The following is a 20480-nucleotide window of genomic DNA, read 5'->3' on the forward strand; positions in this document are numbered from 1 at the left end:
TTTTGCAACGTTGTGTCAACGACTTTGTTTTTGTCTCTTTCTCTGCCCTCCGTCCGTCCCTTTCAAGATTGCATAAAATTAGATTTAGATACACAGAATATGAAAGGTTTGCATGTTCCATTATGAACATTGATCTCTGTCCAAACATTAACTTGGAATATGGACATTAAAATTTATAAATCTACATTTATGCTTTAAAATAGAAAAACTAATTTGCACAGACCACACCATTTTCTCAAATAAGCAAAATGTGAGGTTTGAGGATTTGGAATTGTATTGTAAGTATGTCAGAGTTTATGTGACACTTTTGCCTTGGACACACCCAGACTGTTGGAGGTATTGTGCTCATTCTACCCTAACCCAATGCAGGAATTAAACTTTGGACTGAACAGAGTCATATAAACAAGGACACTAGAAAACAAAGGGGGAGGGAGACAAAAAAGGGGTGTTCATGGGGGTTAGGAGTGTTAGGTGAAAAGGAAAAATAGAACCAAAAAACATGCACTGCATTAAAACACATCTTTTTCCCACCAGAATAAGTGTGAATGACCACTGCATTGTCTTTTCTTATATGCTTAGTTTAAAAATAAATTAGTTCATCACACTTCTTTCAAGTTCAATGGTCTAAAAAGATACCAACTCAAAAGAGTAATACTCAGCTTTGTTGTCTCTGTAACAGACTGATGGCCTTAAGCTTGCCAAAATGAAATTGAATACGGATTAAACTCCAGTTGTTTGCTAACTAACTACTAAAACACAGGGTACATGCATTTGAAAGGGAATTTTGTTCCAGCACTATTGTTTTTCTTAATGTCATAAAAACACTTTACTAGAAATAGAGGAAAAAATAGGAGGTTATTACTGGAAAAAAACAGCAAGACCGGAGCAAAATATACAGCCTGTGTGTCTTTGGAGGTTTGTATGAAGCCTAACAGAGGTTTCCAAGTTCAAGTAATTAATTTGTCTTTGTTTATCCTTCTGCTACATTTTCATGCTTATGTATCAAGCTGATTTTATTAGACTACTCAGCAAATAATTTTAACGTATTTTTGCCAATTTGTCACGACATTTCATGTGAAGGAAAGATGTTTGATTTTAGACTCACTCCCAAATAGATTTATTGTATTAAAAGGAACAGATTTTTTGTTCTATTAAGTGTAGTGCTAAACTCCAGCGAAACAACTTTAAGTTCATATAACGGGCTTGTCTAACGTCCTATGAACTATTAGCTTTTTAGTCAATATTTTAAAATATTACAGGACTAAGATGTTCAGATGAGGGTAAATACCTTTATCCCAGGATTTAGGAAAAGAAACAAAGTTTAGGGCTCTAGACTATACAGCTGCTGACTGTGGAAAGAGCCATAAGCATGAAAGTACATGTATAAGTCCTTTTTGAATATGCGCTGTAAGACAAAACACTGAGTTTGTTTTCAGTTTCAAAATGAGATGTACCAGAATCAAAATGGAACAACACTGGGCAGCTCAAGTCAATGAAGCAGTTTTACTCAGCTAATGAATGAGTTCATAGTTTCTTTGTACCTGTGGGCTGCATGCAGTAATCTTTGTAAAGATGTTACATAATACACTAATAGAAGGGGTGATTAGTTGAGATATGCAAGGCTTTAGCACTGGAAAACTAGAGGAGATTTTTTATTATTATTTCACTGTTACATTTCCTTCCCATAAACGAAAAATTCTAACTTACAGAGATTCATTCAAGTTTTCTTCCCATAGTAAATTTAATATATATCTCTTATAATTCAAAGCACAGAGATTTTAGTTTTGGCATAGTAAAGATAATTTTAAAAAGTCAAATGATGAAAAGGAACAGGACAAGTGATCCATCTGCCGAGTTCAGAAATGAGCAAAGAATCAGGATGAGATGGATATTTTTCCTAAGGAGGATCCTGCCAGTTACTGAGACTAGTTAAATCCTCAGTTATAACACAATTTGCAGTAATGCTAATGAACAGAAACAGAATAGCAGCAGCATCTGCAATATATTGATAAAGATGGAAAATAAATTGGGGACAAGATATTTTTTTCCTCCAGTTCCATTTCGCTCAAAATAACGGCTATACACAGGAATCTCCAGAATGAATATTGACCCCCATCTCCTTTAATGAAGACTGTGGAGAGAATGTGAATACACTTCAATCTCATCAACTGATTCAGCTGTTCCTGTGAAATGAACTTTTAAACATATGGTCACACAAACCAATCTATATGCAGAACAATCCCTTGAACAGCATGAGAACAGTTTGGGATTACATGCTAGGGCTCACACAAGTGGATTTCCACAGATATAATACAAATGAATAAATTCTGTAGCCTGACACTTGCAGTAACAATAGTGAGGATTCCTAGCAAAAGTTTAAACTGTTCCACATGGTTTTGAATGTTATGATTATTCTTTTTCTAATGGAAGAGTAGGAACCTCTCTCTCAACTTCTTCGTGTCTTCATTAAACAAACACAAACAAAGCCCAAAATCATTGTTACCACATTGATTGTAAAACAACATTATAAAAAGCAAGCAACATTCAAAGTCCATCAATGCCGGCTCACATAACTACAGGCAGTACCATACAAACTTTAACCCATCATCCTTACTCTGAAATCTAGTTATTTTCTAGCCTTTTCCAAAATTGTACCCCAGTGATCCAATTTATGCTAGTGATTTCTGTGATTGGATTTGCCAGCTTGCGCCATAAGACAACCTGCTCTTAGATTGCCTAAATTTCTTAACGTCTTCCAAATACTGTAGTCAGTATGTCAGACAGCTTATTGATAATCCCTTTTTAATAAAGGGGTGGGGGGGGAAGAGGAGTAATCGCTAACGCTCTACAACAGAGGAATTGCTTTTCAGAATCTTGTTCCCTTGCTCTGAAAAGTGATGGATGGATGGATGCAGGTCCTTTCAACTATATACAATGTTTGTACCTTAGTAGAATCTACTTTGACAAGAGGGTAGGCACTCTAGCCCTACTTCTTCTACCTGACAGCATTCTGAAGCTACTAAGTGTGTGTATGGAGGAAGGGTGGGTGGGTGTGTTCTGCTTATTTTTATAGTTAGTTTGAAACCATGGTCTCCTAGGCCAGAAACCATATTAAAATGTCTGCTAAAGCAAAAGGTCAAGAAACTGTCTTGCCCTTATGGGAAGACATTAATAATGATTCTCTGTTCGCTTAGGCCCAGATCCTCAAAGGTAATTAGGCACCTAAATCCTCTTGAAATCAATTATCTGGGCCTTAGTTACTGATCCTGGAAGAAACTCTGGGCAGATGAACCCCACACCCACTCATAACCCCACTGAATTCAGTAGGGTTGTGTACAGCCACAGGGATATGCCCACATAGTCTCTTGCAGGATCAGGTGCTGAATGAGTAACATCCACCCGTTGGAAAGTTAGATGGTTGTTGGCAGGCTGAAGGTACAGGGTCATGGTAAGGAAATATGAATGGTTCAGTAACTCAAGTATCACAGAATTAGGAATACCACTAAATTCATTATTTGAGTTAAGAGGTCTTTTCTAAGAACATTAATATACATGTTAGAAACAAATGTAAATTGTTCCACCTTGGTTACTTTACTACTTCTTGCTCTCACCTTCATGAGAAGCACTTGCATTTGTAGCCTGTGGTTTGAGGTTTTATTATTTTGCTGCAAAAGCATGAAGGACTATAAAAAACATGTTTCTTCAGCAACTCAAAGTCAAAAGAGTAGAAACCTGCTGAAATTAGACTAGTCTGTGAAGATAATTGTAGGTTAACAGTTGTGCCTATCTTTATTGCTTCCATTAGCATACACAATAAGGCCATTGTGGCACTTTCTGCTCACAGCACATAAATAAGCCATGTTGTATACTTGCTTTTAACAAATACTGTCTATGAAAAACATGGGTAGGAATGACCAGATGCTTCAACCATACGATACCAGTGTGGCAGGGTACAAAAAGAAACTGGGTATTTGTATGGTACACCTGGTGTTTAGGATGCCTTTGCAAATGTCATAGCTACAGCATCTGGCTTTGTGCTGGTTTTTTTTCCTTTTTGGAAAACCACAATGCCAAGTCCTCTTTTTTTTTTTTGACAGTGTAGACATACCCAAAGGAAGAAAAAGCAAAGATGTTGTCCCTGAGAGAATTTTCCTATAGGAACAAAAGGAAAAAAAATAATGTAAAATATATTACAGAGAACAGAAAAGGAGAAAGGACGACATTAAAGTTCACAAAGCCTTTGCCAGTAGGCAATCTCTGAAAAGGAATTTTCATAGTGGCATTCAGACAAAGAACATAAGGAGGATCTTATGACAATTTATTAAGAATCTTTTTTTTACACAGCATTTCTAAGAGGCTCTATTAAGGTTTTGAATTCAGTGCTGTAGACCAATTAGTCAGCTATGCGCTGTGTTTGATCCAGCTTTTATTGCATTCAGTGATTTTAATCAACTTTTAAAGGGCAGACTCTGACTAACAGATTCTGTAGCAATTAGATCAGTCAATAGACATCTTTTCAAAGTTTTTATGGATTATCATTATTGGACACTGCAACACAGGCAAGTCAAGAGCAATTTACACATGGATCCTGCTCCCCTGCGCAAAATACTTACTTGGATCAGACCACAGAAACAGGTTGCGATTTGGACTCAGAATTCTGATATGAAGAGTTAGGGGAGTGGAGCTAGCATGGAGCAGTTTGTTTCAGTTAGCCAACTTTTATTCTGTAACACACACAGATTCATCTTATCGGATCAAGTCCCAGCAGACAGAGGAAAGAAAAATTGACCATTGGAGAAATTTGTGTTTTAGATTAGGCCACATTTTAGTAATTAGTTTTTTTATTTTTTAGGGGTCCCTGACATAAGAATCTCAGATGAAAGGTGATATTTGTTGTTTATATTTTTTTGTTTAGATAAAGCAGGGAAGTAGAGGAGCATACAGTTGATTGATGACAGCAAAAGGGATAACTGCTCTAGGACTACCTCCCACAGAATAACTAAAAGTAGTGAAGATATCTGATCTCACGCTACTTGATTTCCCTACTTTGGTCTGTTTCTGAGGCTGACCAGCTGTTATGTACCTCTGCCATAAATATAAAGGGAAGGGTAACCACCTTTCCGTATACAGTGCTATAAAATCCCTCCTGGCCAGAAGCAAAATCCTTTCACCTGTAAAGGGTTAAGAAGCTACGGTAACCTCGCTGGCACCTGACCCAAAATGACCAATGAGGGGACAAGATACTTTCAAATCTGGATGAGGGGGAAAAAAGCTTTTGTCTGTCTGTGTGATACCTTTGCCAGGAACAGATCAAGGATGCAAGCCCTTCAACTCCTGTAAAGTTAGAAAGTAATCTAGCTAGAAAATGCATTGTGTTTTCTTTGTTTTGGCTTGTAAATTCGCTGTGCTGGAAGAAATTTGTATTCCTGTTTTTGTGTCTTTTTGTAACTTAAGGTTTTGCCTAGAGGGATTCTCTGTGTTTTGAATCTGACTGCCTGTAAGATTATCTTCCATTCTGATCTTACAGAGTTGTTCTCTTATCTTTTTTTGTTTTTCTAATAAAGTTCTGATTTTTAAGACTCTGATTGGGTTTTTGGGGTCTTAAAAATCCAAGGGGTTTGTGCTCATCTTGTTTATTCTCAAGCCTCCCCAGGAAAGGAGGTATAAGGGGTTGGGGAGATATTTTGGGGAAATAGGAACTCCAAGTGGTCCTTTCCCTGTTTTTTGTCTAAAACACTTGGTGGTGGCAGCGTTTTACCTAATCCAAGGGCAAAGACTTTGTGCCTTGGGGAAGTTTTAACCTAAACTGGTAGAAATAAGCTTAGGGGGTCTTTCATGCGGGTCCCCACATCTGTACCCTAGAGTTCAGAGTGGGGAGGGAACCTTGACAACCTCTTTTTCTCTTTTGCCAATTTGTTTCCTCAGTTAAACTTAGGCTGGGTCTTCACAACCAACGTATGTTGGTATAACTACATGACTCAGTGGTGTGGACCTTTGAGCCAACTGGTCAGTCCTTGTAGTACTGGAAAGGGAGGATCTGAGTTCTGTGCCTGCTGTCACTCTGAAGTTCCAAGTGGCTCTGTTGTGCACCATAGCAACAACTATTCCAAAGATGGCTTCAGATTTGTTACACTATTGCTTTATTGACTTCCACGTATGTCTACACAGCAAAGAAAACCCCACAGCTGGCCCATGCCAGTCAACTTGGGCTCACGGGATTTGGGCTGTGGGGCTGTTTCATTCTGTGTAGTCTTCTGGGCTCAGGTGGAGCTCGGACTCTAGGACCCTGAGATCTATACAGTGATGAAACAGTCCCACAGCCCAAGCCCGACAAGCTCAAGTTGGCTGGCATGGGCCAGCTGCAGGTTTGTCTTTACTGTGTAGACATACCCCTAGTTGCCCGTATAAGTTACAATGATGGCAGTGATATTCCATAATTTGCATTTGAATGAAAAACTGCTGAAATGTATCACTTATACCACACAGAAGCTGAGAACCTGGAGAGATGGTTCTTATATTTAGCACCGCAATTAGCAAGGCATCTTGCACAATTTAAACTTACAGGGCTTAACACCCCTCCCCTCACCCCAATATACTTGGCCTAACTGAGAAACAGCTAATGATTTCAGTCATAGATACTCTGATTTATGATGAACCAAAGAAAAAGGATGCAAGATTTAAAAATGTAAGGGTAACTGTTACCTACAGAATGAGTTATTCACAGAATACAAAAGCAAACTGGTCATCTTTGCTTTCTATAAAGGACATACAGGTATATAAATCTGGGCCTGTAGATATCACCAAAGCACCAACTCTTCTAACTTGTCCAGAGACATCCATTTCCATAATATGGCCTGGATCCTGCAATAAGCTCTGCACAGGCAGACTCTGATATCCTCTTGGAGCCACATTGAAGCTAAAGGCATCCAGGGTCTGCCTGTGCAGAGCTCATTGCAAGATCAGGGGCCAAGGCAGTTTCCAGGAATTATGATGTGAAAAAGTAACATTGTAGTCCTGAGTATATAAAGAACTGGATAAAATGTGGGATCCAGAGTGCTGATCCTAGCTATGTGACAGTGTGTACTATACATTTGTAGAAATTGCACCTGAAATTTATAAGGGTATTAATGGCCTGTCATCTCAAAGTCAGACTTTGTGGCCTTATACGGTCTGTGAGGGTTTTATCTCCATTACGAAAGACCCAATTTGTTTTCTTGCTGTATATTTTGAAAGTTAATCCTTTTGAAATGTTTGACCTTCTTTGAAAGCATTAGCTGTAAAGATCTAAAAGTATATATGCAGACTAATTGTTTAATTTAGTAGTTCATTATGTAAATAGTGCCAAAGGTTAAATAATGAATGTTTGTTTTGTCCATATATCATTATAAATAATGGTGTGCATTAAGGAAAACCTATAATTGTTTAGATCACCACTTTTTAAAAAAGAACAAAAATCCAAAGTGTATCTTTTTTTCCCCACAAGCAAACAGTTCAAAACTACTGGTGTATTTCCATCTTTCAGTAAAAGTTAGGTTTATGAAAGACTTGTTACTTCTATACTAGGATTTTCTTACATCAGCTTTGCTTTATATTTGATTTCTTTTCCCCATCCAGTTGAGCAAAATTGATATTCAGAAAAGAGTTCTTAGCATGTGACAAGATACTTGGCTGCCTTTTTCTTTCCAAACACAGCAGACAGGAAACTGACATGACTAAGCAAGTTTTGTCTGTTCCTCCACAAATCTCTAATACTGGATATGTGAAGAATGTGAAAGGGATGAAAATCATTCCTGCAAAACTTTATAGAATTTGCTGAAAGCTTGAGTGCATCAGTGAAATAAGCCCCTGGACAAGTCTAGCTTTCTGACTCTCCCATTCTCTCTTTTCCTGGCTCAGGCCATGATCTTGCAATGAGTTCTCTGTGCATTGTTTCCAGTAGGGATCTCTGTGGGCACAAGGGTCTGTCTATGTGCTGCTCTTTGCAAGATCCAAGGTCTTTTTTCATTTGGTGAATAAAATAACTTGAAATTTCCATCCCCCACCCTGCTTGTTTGATTTAGAAATTGAACTCTGTCTCCGTTTGTTTAACTGCATGGCTAGAGAAATGGCTTATGACATCAGAGGAGCCCTGTAAATTAATTCTGATGAACCGTGTGAGAAGCAGTGGGGTGGGGGGGTTATGCAGACAATGAACATTTCAATCGTTTTGTTTTGTTTTTTATTCAAGCACTTGGTAGAAAAGTTCTCTTTGTAAATGATTCAGCCTTTTTCCCCTCCTTCAAATAATGGCTAAGAAAACTCAAAATCTGCATCTCTAGGTCATCCAAAGAGCTCTCCAGCAAAAACATGAAAAATAAGAACAGTCATTACTCATACTTTTAAATGTATGCGAGATATATAATGAAATGAGGATTTTTAAAGAAGACACCCTTTTGTGTTTACTTCTTCAGGTTCTGTAAACATAGATAACTTTTATAGGGGTAAAAGAATTAAGAAGCAATAAAACAAAGTTATATTTCTTTCTACATGATCTCTACTTAGATAAGTGACAACCAAAATATTTTTTACAGGTGAATTTCTCAATCTCAGCAATACTTCAGACACACACTGGCTTTCCTTCAACATCAAGCCTGATGTTTTTACCTCTCCCTTTCTTAGTGTACCTACAGCTTTTATTGTGTTATAATATAACAGTTATAATTTATAGTTAGTATTATAACATATAGTATTTAATGTGACTAATGTAAAAGGGCATTAGTATTTACTGCAGTTAAAGCAATGAACATTTTTCTCTTCCTTTAGAGTGTTTTGATTTTCTTAAAGTATTCCTAGCATTAGAATAGAGAATTTTGTTCCATACCTATGTCCTGTTTTGTTGAATCCCCATTAAGACTCCAGTGCCCTAGAGCACTTGGAAGTACGCACTGATCTTCTGCAACACTAGTTTCATCTCTTCAAGACTGAAATTGATTTTCCTCATCTTGGCATGCAAAGGTACAGAGTGTACCCACTGATCCATAGCTCAAGTGTGTACAGTGGGTATCAGCAGCAGTGGATGAGGAGACAGTAACTTTGAAGGTTTTGCAAGCGACAATGCAAAAAGAAACAGACTATGGTGAGGAATTTATCTTGCAAAATGCCATGCAGTCAACTTATTCCACTGCTACTGGAACCTATTGTCCATGTTGCTAAGTAAAGGGTAAAAATGGTTTTCTTTACTTGGAAAGAACATAGACACCATGGTAATATATTCTTATAGTGCACTAACATAAATGGATAGATAGAACAGACCACTGAACTCAGTAGTGAGCACTGGCGTAATTTGCTTCGTGCTACAGTCCACTACAAAAGCACTAAATCTTCCCTTTGCACACTAAAATCCTCCCTTTGAACAAGAGGGGAGAAAGGAACATATCTGTAGCTCCTTCCCACTATTGCATCATCACATCATCCCCTCTGTGGATCTGGGAGGGGAGAGTAGCTTTAAAAGCTAGGAAAGCTGGAATCCACTTAAGTCAAACTTTCAAACTCTCCCAACCTAACACCGTTTTACCACAGCTCTTGCTTCTGACTTCCTGAGCACATGCCCCATGCAATGTATATAAGCTGCAGAAGAACAACCCGGGGAATTACAGACCAGTCAGCTTAACTTCAGTACCCAGACAGATAATGGAGCAAATAATGAAGCAATCCATTTCCAAACACCTAGAAGATATGATGAGATAACTGGCTCTGTGGATGAGGGGAAAGCAGTGGATGTGGTGGTCCTTGACTTTAACAAAGCTTTTGATACAGTCTCTCACAGTATTCTTGCCAGCAAGTTAAAGAAGTATGGGCTGGGTGAATGGACTATAAGGTGGATAGAAAGCTGGTTAGATCATCAGGCTCAACAGGTAGTGATCAATGGCTCCATGTCTAGTTGGCAGCGGTATCAAGCGGAGTACCCCAAGGGTCGGTCCTGGGGCCGATTTTGTTCAATATCTCAAGGATCTGGAGGATGGCGTGGACTGCACCCTCAGCAAGTTTGCAGATGACACTAAACTGGGAGGAGTGGTAGATACACTGGAAGGTAAAGATAGGATACAGAGGAACCTAGACAAATTAGAGGATTGGGCCAAAAGAAATCTGATGAGGTTCAACAAGGACAAGTGCGGAGTCCTGCACTTAAGACAGAAGAATCCCATGCACTGCTACAGACTAGGGACCAAGTGGCTAGGCAGCAGTTCTGCAGAAAAGGATCTAGGGATTACACTGGATGACAAGCTGGATATGAATCAAGAGTGTTTTGTTGCCAAGAAGCCTAACGGCATTTTGGGCTGTATAAGTAGGAGCATTGCCAGCAGATCCAGGGACGTGATCATTCCCCTCTATTTGGCATTGGTGAGGCCTCATCTGGAGTACTGTGTCCGATTTTGGGCCCCACACTATAAGAAGGATGTGGAAAAATTGGAAAGCGTCCAGCAGAGGGCAACAAAAATTATTAGGGGGCTGGAGCACATAACTTATGAGGAGAGGCTGAGGGAACTGGTCTGCAGAAGAGAAGAACGAGGGGGGATTTGATAGCTGCTTTCAACTACCTAAAAGGGGGTTCCAAAGAGGATGGATCTAGACTGTTCTCAGTGGTACCAGATGACAGAATGAGGAGTAATGGTCTCAAGCGGCAGTGGGGGAGGTTTAGGTTGGATATTAGGAAAAACTTTTTCACTAGGAGGGTGGTGAAGCCCTGGAATGGGTTACCTAGAGAGGTGGTGGAATCTCCTTCCTTAGAGGTTTTTAAGGTCAGGCTTGACAAGGCCCTGGCTGGGATGATTTAGTTGGGGATTGGTCCTGCTTTGAGCAGGGGGTTGGACTAGATGACCTCCTGAGGTCCCATCCAACCCTGATATTCTATGATTCTAAGATAATAAGGTGATAAGTAACAGCATGGATTTGTCAAGAACAAATCATGTCAAACCAGCCTGATAGCTTTCTTTCACAGGGTAACAAGCCTTGTGGATAGATGGCAGGTGGTAGATGTGGTATATCTTGTCTTTAGTAAGGCTTTTGATACTCTCTTTCATGACTGTCTGTCTCATAAACAAACTAAGGTAATACAACTAGATGGAACTACTATAACGTGGATGCATAACTGGTTGGAAACCATTCCCGGAGAGTAGTTATCAGTAGTTCACAGCCAAGCTGGAAGGGTATAGTGAGTGGGGTCCCACAGGGATCAGGGTCTGGTACTGTTCAATATATTCAGCAATAATTTAGATAATGGCATAAAGAGTACACTTATAAATAGGGCCCTACCAAATTCATGGCCATGGAAAATGCGTCATGGACCATGAAATATGATCTCCCCCCCCCCCCCCCCCGTGAAACATGACACCCTGACGGGGGTGCCTACCCTGCACACGGCTCCAGATGCTAGTCCCAGCTAAGGATTAAGACTTCCTCTTCCCCTGCAGGGCCCCGCTTCCAGGGTGGGTCACATCCACCTCTAGGATATCCCCCAGCTCCAGGAAGCTCGGCAGCTTGAGCTGTCACCACTACCACCTCGTGCAGAGAGACTGCAGCTCAAGCTGTCACACCCCCACCCCCACTGGGGAGGGAGACTGCTGAGCAAAACCAGACCTATGGGAACCCATCCCCACCCCATACCCTGAGACTCACGTTTCTGAGCTGCTGCTAGTGGTGGTGCTGGCTTTAGAGCTGGATGCCCAGCAGCCTTCCTCTCTGGCTGGCCAGATCTGAAGGCAGTGCCCCTGACAGCAGCAGGACAGAAGCAAGGGTGGCAATCCCATGATCCCTGTACAATATCCTTGCAATCCCCCCAACCCTGACCGCATTTTGGATCAAGAACCCCAAACCCTTTGTAACCAAGAACCCAGGGTTACAAAACCCTGAAATTTCAGATGTAAACTTCTGAAAAGTGAAATTGATTGATTTTAAAATCCCCTGGCTGTGAAATTGACCAAAATGGACTGTGAATTTGGTAAAGCCCTACTTATAAAGTTTGTGGATGATACCAAGCTGGGAGAGGTTGCAAGTGCTTTGGAGGATAGGATTTAAATTAAAAATGATCTGGAGAAACTGAAGTAATGATCAGAAGCAAATAAAATGAAATTTCAATGAAGACAAATGCATAGTACTCTACTTAGGAAGGAACAATCAGTTGCACACCTACAAAATGGAAAATGACTGCCTAAGAAGGAGTACTGCAAAGAGGGATCTGAGGGTCATAATGGATTACAAGCTAAATATGAGTCAACAGTGTAACACTGTTGCAAAAAAAGCAAACATTATTCTGAGATGTATTAGCAGGAGTGTTGTAAGCAAGACATGAAAAGTAATTCTTCTGCTCTACTCCACACTGATTAGACCTCAACTGGAATACTGTGTCCAGTTCTGGGTGCCATATTTCAGGAAAGATATGGACAAATTGGAGAAAGTCCAGAGAAGAGCAAGAAAAATGATTAAAGATCAGAACATATGACCTATGAGGGAAGATTGAAAAAACTGGGTTTGTTTAGTCTGGAGGAGAGAAGACTAAGAGGGGAGATAACAGTTTTCAAGTACATAAAAGGTTATTACAAGTAGGAAGGAGAAAAATTGTTCTTGTTAACCTCTAAGGATAGGACAGGAAGCAATGGGCTTAAATTTCATTAAGGGCGATTTAGGTTGAACATTATGAAAAACTTCCTGTCAAGGTAGTTAAGCACTGGAATAAATTGCCTAGGGAGGTTGTGGAATCTCTATCATTGGAGATTTTTAAGAGCGGGTTAGACAAATACCGGTCAGGGATGGTCTAGATAATTCTTAGTCTTGCTTTGAGTGCAGGGGCCTGGACTAGATGATCTCTCGAGGCTCCTTCCAGTCCTCTGATTCTATGATTCTATTCTGCTGAAATAAATACATATATTTATTCTCTCTATTTATTTATGTAACCCCTGAAATAAATATATGTCTGTATTCTCTTTCTACTTGAAATCCACAATCGAGTATTATGGATGATTAAAACTGGTGCACATATTGGTATGTGAAGCATCCATGTGTTTAAGAGGTTCTCCTCTTATTTTGATAAGTGTGTCATGAACACACTTTTCTACACTGGCAAAGAACTTTCATAATAATACAGGTAAACAGATGAAATCTCGATGAATAATGCTTTTTGACTTTACAGTGGCTTGAATATGAAAGTATAGCCCCTGCAGCTGTGACTGAAAAGTCACCTCTCTACATTTTAAGTCACTACCTTGCTGAAGTGGATGTGAACTTTCTTTCTAAAAGGTAAATGTGTGTTTTGTTGTTTTTTCCAACTGATGCATAAGAAATGTAAAATTTTTAGAGATGCTAATAAACACCTAGAACTCTAGTTGATGTCAACGGAACATATGGGCGTTCAGCACCTCTGAAAATCAGGCTCATAAAGGTTAATATGTTTGAGATTTGTCTGTTACTGAATGAGTTCCCAACATGCTTTGTATCAAAGGGCACATGTAAAATATTACTGTGGAGTTTATGCAGACACACTTATCTTATAAAAACCTAGTGCTAGTTACGGATCATGTTTTCCAAAGTCACTAGCTACAAAGTTGTTGGCATCATGCTCTCTTGATTTTAATCAGTGTTCTTTCTAGCCCCAACTCTGTCATTTTAAAAACTTAGCTTCTTTCTTCATACTCAATAATGTACTGGTACTTTAGCTATAGGATTTGACAAAACTGGTAAAGAATTTATTAGAGGAAATAGACGTCATGAAATGAGGAAGAATTGCCTATTCCATAATAGAATATAGGTGTAATCCTTCTGCCGGGTATTGGGAGCAAAAAGAGTTGGTTCAGTTTTCTAGGGGTTTAAAGACTTAAATTAACACCTGCTTGAGCTCCACCTACAAATCTAGGCAACTCTATACACCACCCTGATGGGTAAGGAGAGCGGAAGGTGGGGTGGGAGCTAAGGGGAAGAAGCAGAATGAGGGCAGGGCCTTGGGGCAAAGTGTGAGCAGGGCCATGGTGCCGATGCTGGTGGCCCCCCCCCCCCCCCCCCCCACACTTCTAGGGAGCTTCACTTCTAGCACTCCAAAGGCTGTGGGCTGGAATTGGCCCTCCTGCATGTCCAGCTCTTTTGGGGCAGGCTTAGCCTTCCCAAGCCTCTTATATGCACTGCCCATTCTCTAAGGCTTCAGACCAAAGGGCTTACATAAGAGTCAAGAACAAAGTTTGGATTAGTCAATTCCACAGCACAGTAGGTACCATTAAGCCAGTGAGGAGGAAGATGAGGGAGACAGTGAATAGATAATACGAGCTGCTAAATGGCATCTCTCAAGTGTTGACAGAGTTGCTCTAGACCGTACCCCTTGTTCCTAGATGGGCTGTTCTGAGGGTTAGGCTCAGGAAACTTCATCCTTTAGGCATATCAAGGGCTCCAAAATCATGTGGCTAAGGATCCTTTAATGTGTTCAGAGGAGTTACACATGGAGTTCCAGATTGTTCCTACAGATCTGCACAGAGAGGAGACCTTCAATGCTCAAATATCCTCCACTCCTCACAGAGGGATGGTGGTCTGTAGGGCTGGACAGAAAACAAGAATTCTATTTCACAGAAAAATCAAGGTTTTGACATGTGTTTCTGTTCTGCATCAAGATGAAACCAGGACCTTTGAGATTTTTCATGAAAAAACACAGTGAGAACTAACAGGCTAGTGGTTAGGGAACTCACCTGGGATGTCGAGACACAAGTTCAAGTCCCTGCTAACTGATTCAGCTCTAGTCATTGGTCACTACCCCACCTTCCCAAGATCTGCTAGATGCCTTTTGGGGATCTACTATCCACACGTGGAGGCGAGTACCCAGCAGGGACATACCTCCCTCCAGACCTCTGGTAGATTCCACAGACTAGGTAATATTGTTCTAGGCTGGTACAACTTTCTATGCAGAGATTCTATACTGGAGGACCCAGTCATTTTAAACTGGTGTGCAGTAGTGGCTGTCCTGGAGTCTCTAGCAATATGGGTATGTTGAGGATATGTTACCTGAAAGTCAATGGAAAAAGGGGTCCCCAGAGGTGGAACGGATACAAATGGCCTCTGCAGAGAAGGTCCAGTACCTTCAAGATAATATTGAAGGGTTTGTGGTTTGTTTGCTCCTTTACTCAATAGGAAGGGCGTTCAGATCCTGCCTTCTCAAAGAGAAGAATTCTGAGGAAGGACAATGGGAGGAACCTTCAGAGTTTTCCTTCCCTGAGAGGGTGGGTGTGGCTTCAGTGAACTGGAACTGAACATTAGAAAAAAAGAGACGTCTTTTCACCTGTGCTCAGTGAACCCAAGGAGTGTCCAAGCATTCATGGTGAAAGTTTTAAAAGTTAGTCCCCATTAGCAATTGTGAATTATACTGCCTGCTGTTAAAATACATAAGTCATTGGACTCTTATATTTATAAATAGTTAAGTGGGATTGATCTGAGCAAATCTTATGTCTGTTTTCCTCACATTTCCATTTCTATGAGGAATCTCTCACATCCAAGTGCACCAACTACTCAACACGCTGGTAATATGTTATAGTCATTAACCAAAGTTAACCAGATAGGCATTTTGGTCATGTAATTATGTGGTTTGATACAGTGCAAATGTAAAATCACTGTGATGAAGTCAGTATGATTCCAAAGGGCATATGAAAACCATAAAAATCTAATACAACTTTGAAGATTGGGACTACTCAAGGAGCAATTAGGTGCTGTCCTGGAAAAATAGTATAGAAAGGAAATGAATTTCAGTAAAACATATGGGTGATTTTTCTCAGCATTTCTTCCTTTATAACCAAGATGCAGTTTTAACAAAACATAGCTTTTAGAGAAAAGACTGTGCCAATTATTTGTCTTGCTTGCAGTAACTTAGATACATTTTAAAATAATGTAGTTTTTGATAAACACAACTTCAACGTGACTCTTGGGGAAATAATCTTGATTGCTGATCCTGCTCTCCTAGTGCTTCAGGCTATAATGACCAGACAAAACAGTTTTTCCATTCCATGCATGAAATGCGTGAGAGGACTAGATTTCAATGACTGGCAGATGCTTTGGCAGTAGTTAGTGTGTTAGAACAAATGCAACATGGAGTCAGACTAAGGTGTTAAGACAAAACAGTGATGAGGCTTGTTCAAGTACCTGGATAAACTTAAGAATGGGCTTTGTCACAGTTTCCTTGCAGAGGCAAACAGTTGTTTCATTGGGCCATCCTGACAGAATATGAGATGTCCCTTAAAGACAAAGGGCCTGTCACAACAGAAACATTTCTATGTGCTCTTTTGTAATGAAATTAATAGACTATTTCAGCTTTAATAAATACAGAGCTAGTAAAACAGACTTACTTTGAATTTATAACTTGTTAGATCTATTGCTTATAATGATTAATGACAAATCACTATCTAAGGCTTGGGTTATTCATCAGCAAAACAGTGTGCCCTTAAAACAGGTGCTGGGGGAATTTGAGAACTACATAATACAAACTTGTAATTTACCCATAATAGAGCTAACTGTGGGAATTCCCAAACCAACTGGAAATATTAAGACCTTGAAAATAGGAGTTAACTTTCCATATGCATATTTTTCCATACATATATTTCTCCATTCTTTCTTTTCTCCCAACCACCATGGTGTTGTCTTATAAGATTCAAGTCTCAAATAAATGTAGACAACACAGAGAATCCCATCCTCAGGGAAAAAAAAAAACGGGGATATTATCTGAAAAGCTAGAACATGAGAGTTCTTCTTCCAAAGTTTTGCCTTGGCTGTGGTTGAGAATGTCAGCTAGCAGAATAATGGAAGCCTGTCTTAAAGCTAGAAATTGGAAACTCTCTCTGGCCAAGACGTAAGACTAGAGGAGCAAAACGGTATATTAATCATAAAACTCATTAGCTGGTGGCCCACCAGGAGTCCACCAATGGCAGGTTTAGTACTGTAACAGTATAGCTAGCATGGCATCTATAATCTGACTAAGAGGCAGTCATAATGCACTCTCAGAAACAAAAAATAGCCTTAAAAGTGAAGATAGGAAGACGCCATAGAGACACTGTAAAGAGTATCTCTGGGGCTCCTCCGGTGCTGGGCTGGGACCCCTCACCACACCCAGCTTCCACCACAGGTTTGGCCTAGTACAGGCCACAGAATCTTAGTCCTAGTAGCAGCCCCACTATCATGTACTGCTTATTTTGCTTCGGGGTGTGGGGGAGCAAAAGTTCAGGTCAGCACAAACCTAGCCCCTCCTGGGGTCAAGAAAAAGCTAAAAAAATCCAAGGCTCCACGTTACTTCAGGGATGTTTGTGTAACAGCTTTGTTGGAGTCCTTATGGCTGGGTAGCCAAGTCAGTCCCCCTATCAGGTCTTGCCCTGGGGTTCATGGACACCTTGCAGAGGTTTGTGAGGAGAGGATTCTGGTGTGGCGGGCTACTCCTGCTATTTCAGGAGCCAATCTTCTCAGAGCTTCACCCCTTGCATACTCCAGCTTCCTCCTTTTAAAGTCCTCCTCCCTATAGCTATAGTGCATGATTAGCAAGGCCAGAGGGGCAGGGCTACCTTACCACACACAACCCCCCAAGCCCTTTCCTTGGCAGTGCAGGTTTTATAATACACCTCATCACAGTTTTTCACTTTCTATAATGGTGGTAATAACATAAAGGGTGAAGGTAAAACTGTCACAAAGAGACAGTTACAGTTCAGCACCTGACAGGATTTGCCCTGCTCAACCCTCATTAAAAACAAATGTGTGCTCATCCCAGGTTACTAATGGTAGCCCTCTCTGACCTGTGTTTGTCCACTAAATGAGATACAAATATTTCATTCCTTCCCTCCCCCCATTAAAGCTTCCAGTCTTGTTTATAGATAAAACAAACACAATATAACAAACCTGAAGTCAATGAATAAGGTAAGCAGAATTTAGTCCAACAATAGCTAAAATCATGCAAGAATACACAAGAATCTTTAGCATTTACAACTGCCATTAACATATTAGCCAAAGCACATTGCAAAGGTGACGCGTGGGAGTAGGGTTGCCAACTTTCTACTTGCACACAATGGAACACCCTTGCCCCACCCCTTCTCCAAGGCCCCACCCCCTGCTCACTCCATCCTCCCTCCCTCTGTTGCTCACTCTCCCCACCCTCACTCACTTGCTCATTTGCACCGGGATGGAGTAGGGGGTTGGGTTCCAGCTGGTGGTGTGGGACTGGGACTGAGGGATTTGGGGTGCAGGATGGGGCTTCGGGGTTCAGAGTGCGGGAGGGGGCTCTGGACTGTGGGTTGGGTTGCGTTGCAGGCTCTGGTTGGGGTACAGACCCTGGGGATCAGACTTTGGGGTGAAGGAAGGGGATCAGGGCTTAGGCAGGGGGTTGGGGTGTGGGAGGAGGTCGGGGTGCAGGCTCCAGGTGGAGCTCACCTCAAGCAGCTCCTGGATGCAGCGGCATGTCCCTGCTCTGGCCCCTGCACAGATGTCACCCCCGCAGCTCCCATTGGCTGTGGTTCCCAGCCAATGGGAGATGCAGAGCCAGTGCTTGAGCAGGGGCAGCATGCAGAGCCTACACATAGGCTACCCCTACATGTCGGAGCCAGAGGAGGGACATGCCGATGCTTCCGGGAGCCACGCGGAGCCACGGCAGGCAGCGAACCTGCCTCAGCCCCACTGCGCTGCCGACAGGACTTTTAACGGCCCAATCTGCAGTGCTGACTAGAGCCACCAGTGTTCCTTTTTGACTGGGCATTCCGGTTAAAAACCGGACACCTGACTAGTCTACATGGAAGGGGGCACACAGTCATATGCCCCCAAAGAGGTGCTGCTTGGCTTGGACTGAGCATGTTCACATGGACTGAGCATGCTCAGTAACATCTGCTGAAGCTGCTGCTCTCACTCTGCCCCCCCCCCTTGCCCATCAGCAGGTACTGGTTTTCTCTGCTGCATTACTTTATTTGATAGCAGCAAATGATTAATGCCATCAGCCTATCATGTAAATGAATAAATTTCTATATAAATTGTGTTATGAGAGATGCAAAAAAGTGTCTCCTAAGGTTTCATAAATGAAGTGAGCTGGTGCAGGGAAATTCAACTTGTACTCCTTTCTGTACCCCCAGAGGGATTTCACCCTTGGGGAAAGCCAGGCAGTGCTTGTACTACTGCCACTTCCAGGGGATCTGTTTAAGAAAGGGGACTTTAAGACCCCTGAGTAGAACCTATCTTGGTCACGCTCATACTCCTAAGATAGAACCACCTATTTCTGGGCTGCACTGGGTGCAGCCCTGTGGCAAAGGCAGCATCGCGCACATCAACCTACAGGCAATAAGCTTATCAGTGCAAACCCTGCACGGAAGAAGTTGGGTACAAGGCACTCAATATTACTCTAGCTGGAATGAATTCTGATAATTGTATATTTCCATTTACAAGTTCTTAAACTTTTACTTTCTTAGATGTCATTAAAGACATTCAAAAACTGCCAATTCCTTCCCCTCCTCCCCCCACATTTTGAATTTTTTTGCCTTTTTGCAATTTTTAGTTTTTTCACAATAAAACAATACCAAAATATTTTAGCTTTTAAGAACTGTTTTTAATAACAATTCAGCTTTTTGTTAAAAAAAATTAAGACCATCCCCAGGCCTCCAACTCTTCCCAAGGAGCAGCCCTGGATCTTCCACCAGAATTCTGAATAATTTTCAAAAGATTCAGATATAGAACATAGCATTTCAGCTTTATGTGAAACAAAAAAAAACAACCCCTCTCTCTCACCAAATATGTAAGCAACCTGAATATTTAGAAGAAATTTCAAACCTCTTTCAGTTGACACCATCTGTAGAGGAAAGGTCATGACCTTAAGTATATAATTTCAGACAATGAAAATAAATATTAATTTAAAATATTTTGTTTTCTTAAGTGGGCACATAATTTCCTTTGGATTTATGGTGATAATATTTAATGCCTCTCTTAAATGCCATATCTAATACATTGTCATTGCTTTAGGCAAATGAAGAGCTGCAACTTCTGCTTTTCTGGTTGATTCTATTCATTTTGTTACATCACCCATCTCAACATGTTCTCTGTTGTCCTGCTCCTGCACCTGTCTCTCCTGTAGATTGTAAAGACTCTGGGGCAGAGACTGTTACATGTCTGTATAGTGCCTACAGTGATGGGACCCTGACCCACAACTAGGGTTCCTAGGTGCTATGGTTATATAAATAATACTCCTACCTTGCAGTGATGGCTGATGACTTTTTTGACAGGTGAGGCACAAATCACAGAATAGTTATTTCCACGCCCATCCAACGTATGATGTAATAGCTATTAAAATCTTACCTTCTTTATAGTGAAGAAGCAGCAGGCAGACCTGGGAGCTGGAGCCACCACTGTTGGCTCCTCATGCACACACACACAGCCCGCCCCATTAGGGAGGGGACCAGCGAGGCACAGGCCTTATCCTCTGCAAAACACCTGGAGCCAGGGCTTAACGGTTACAGTCCTGCTGT

The 20480-nt window shown here is 41.1% G+C and overlaps 1 long non-coding RNA gene across 1 annotated transcript in view; it reads left to right on the forward strand.

The window, feature by feature from the left end:
- Positions 1-20480, forward strand: part of LOC122461814 — a 94548-nt gene that overhangs the window by 55415 nt on the left and 18653 nt on the right. The window lies entirely within an intron of this gene.

Source organism: Chelonia mydas, chromosome 9, assembly GCF_015237465.2.
Source record: "Chelonia mydas isolate rCheMyd1 chromosome 9, rCheMyd1.pri.v2, whole genome shotgun sequence".
Taxonomy (NCBI): domain Eukaryota; kingdom Metazoa; phylum Chordata; order Testudines; family Cheloniidae; genus Chelonia; species Chelonia mydas.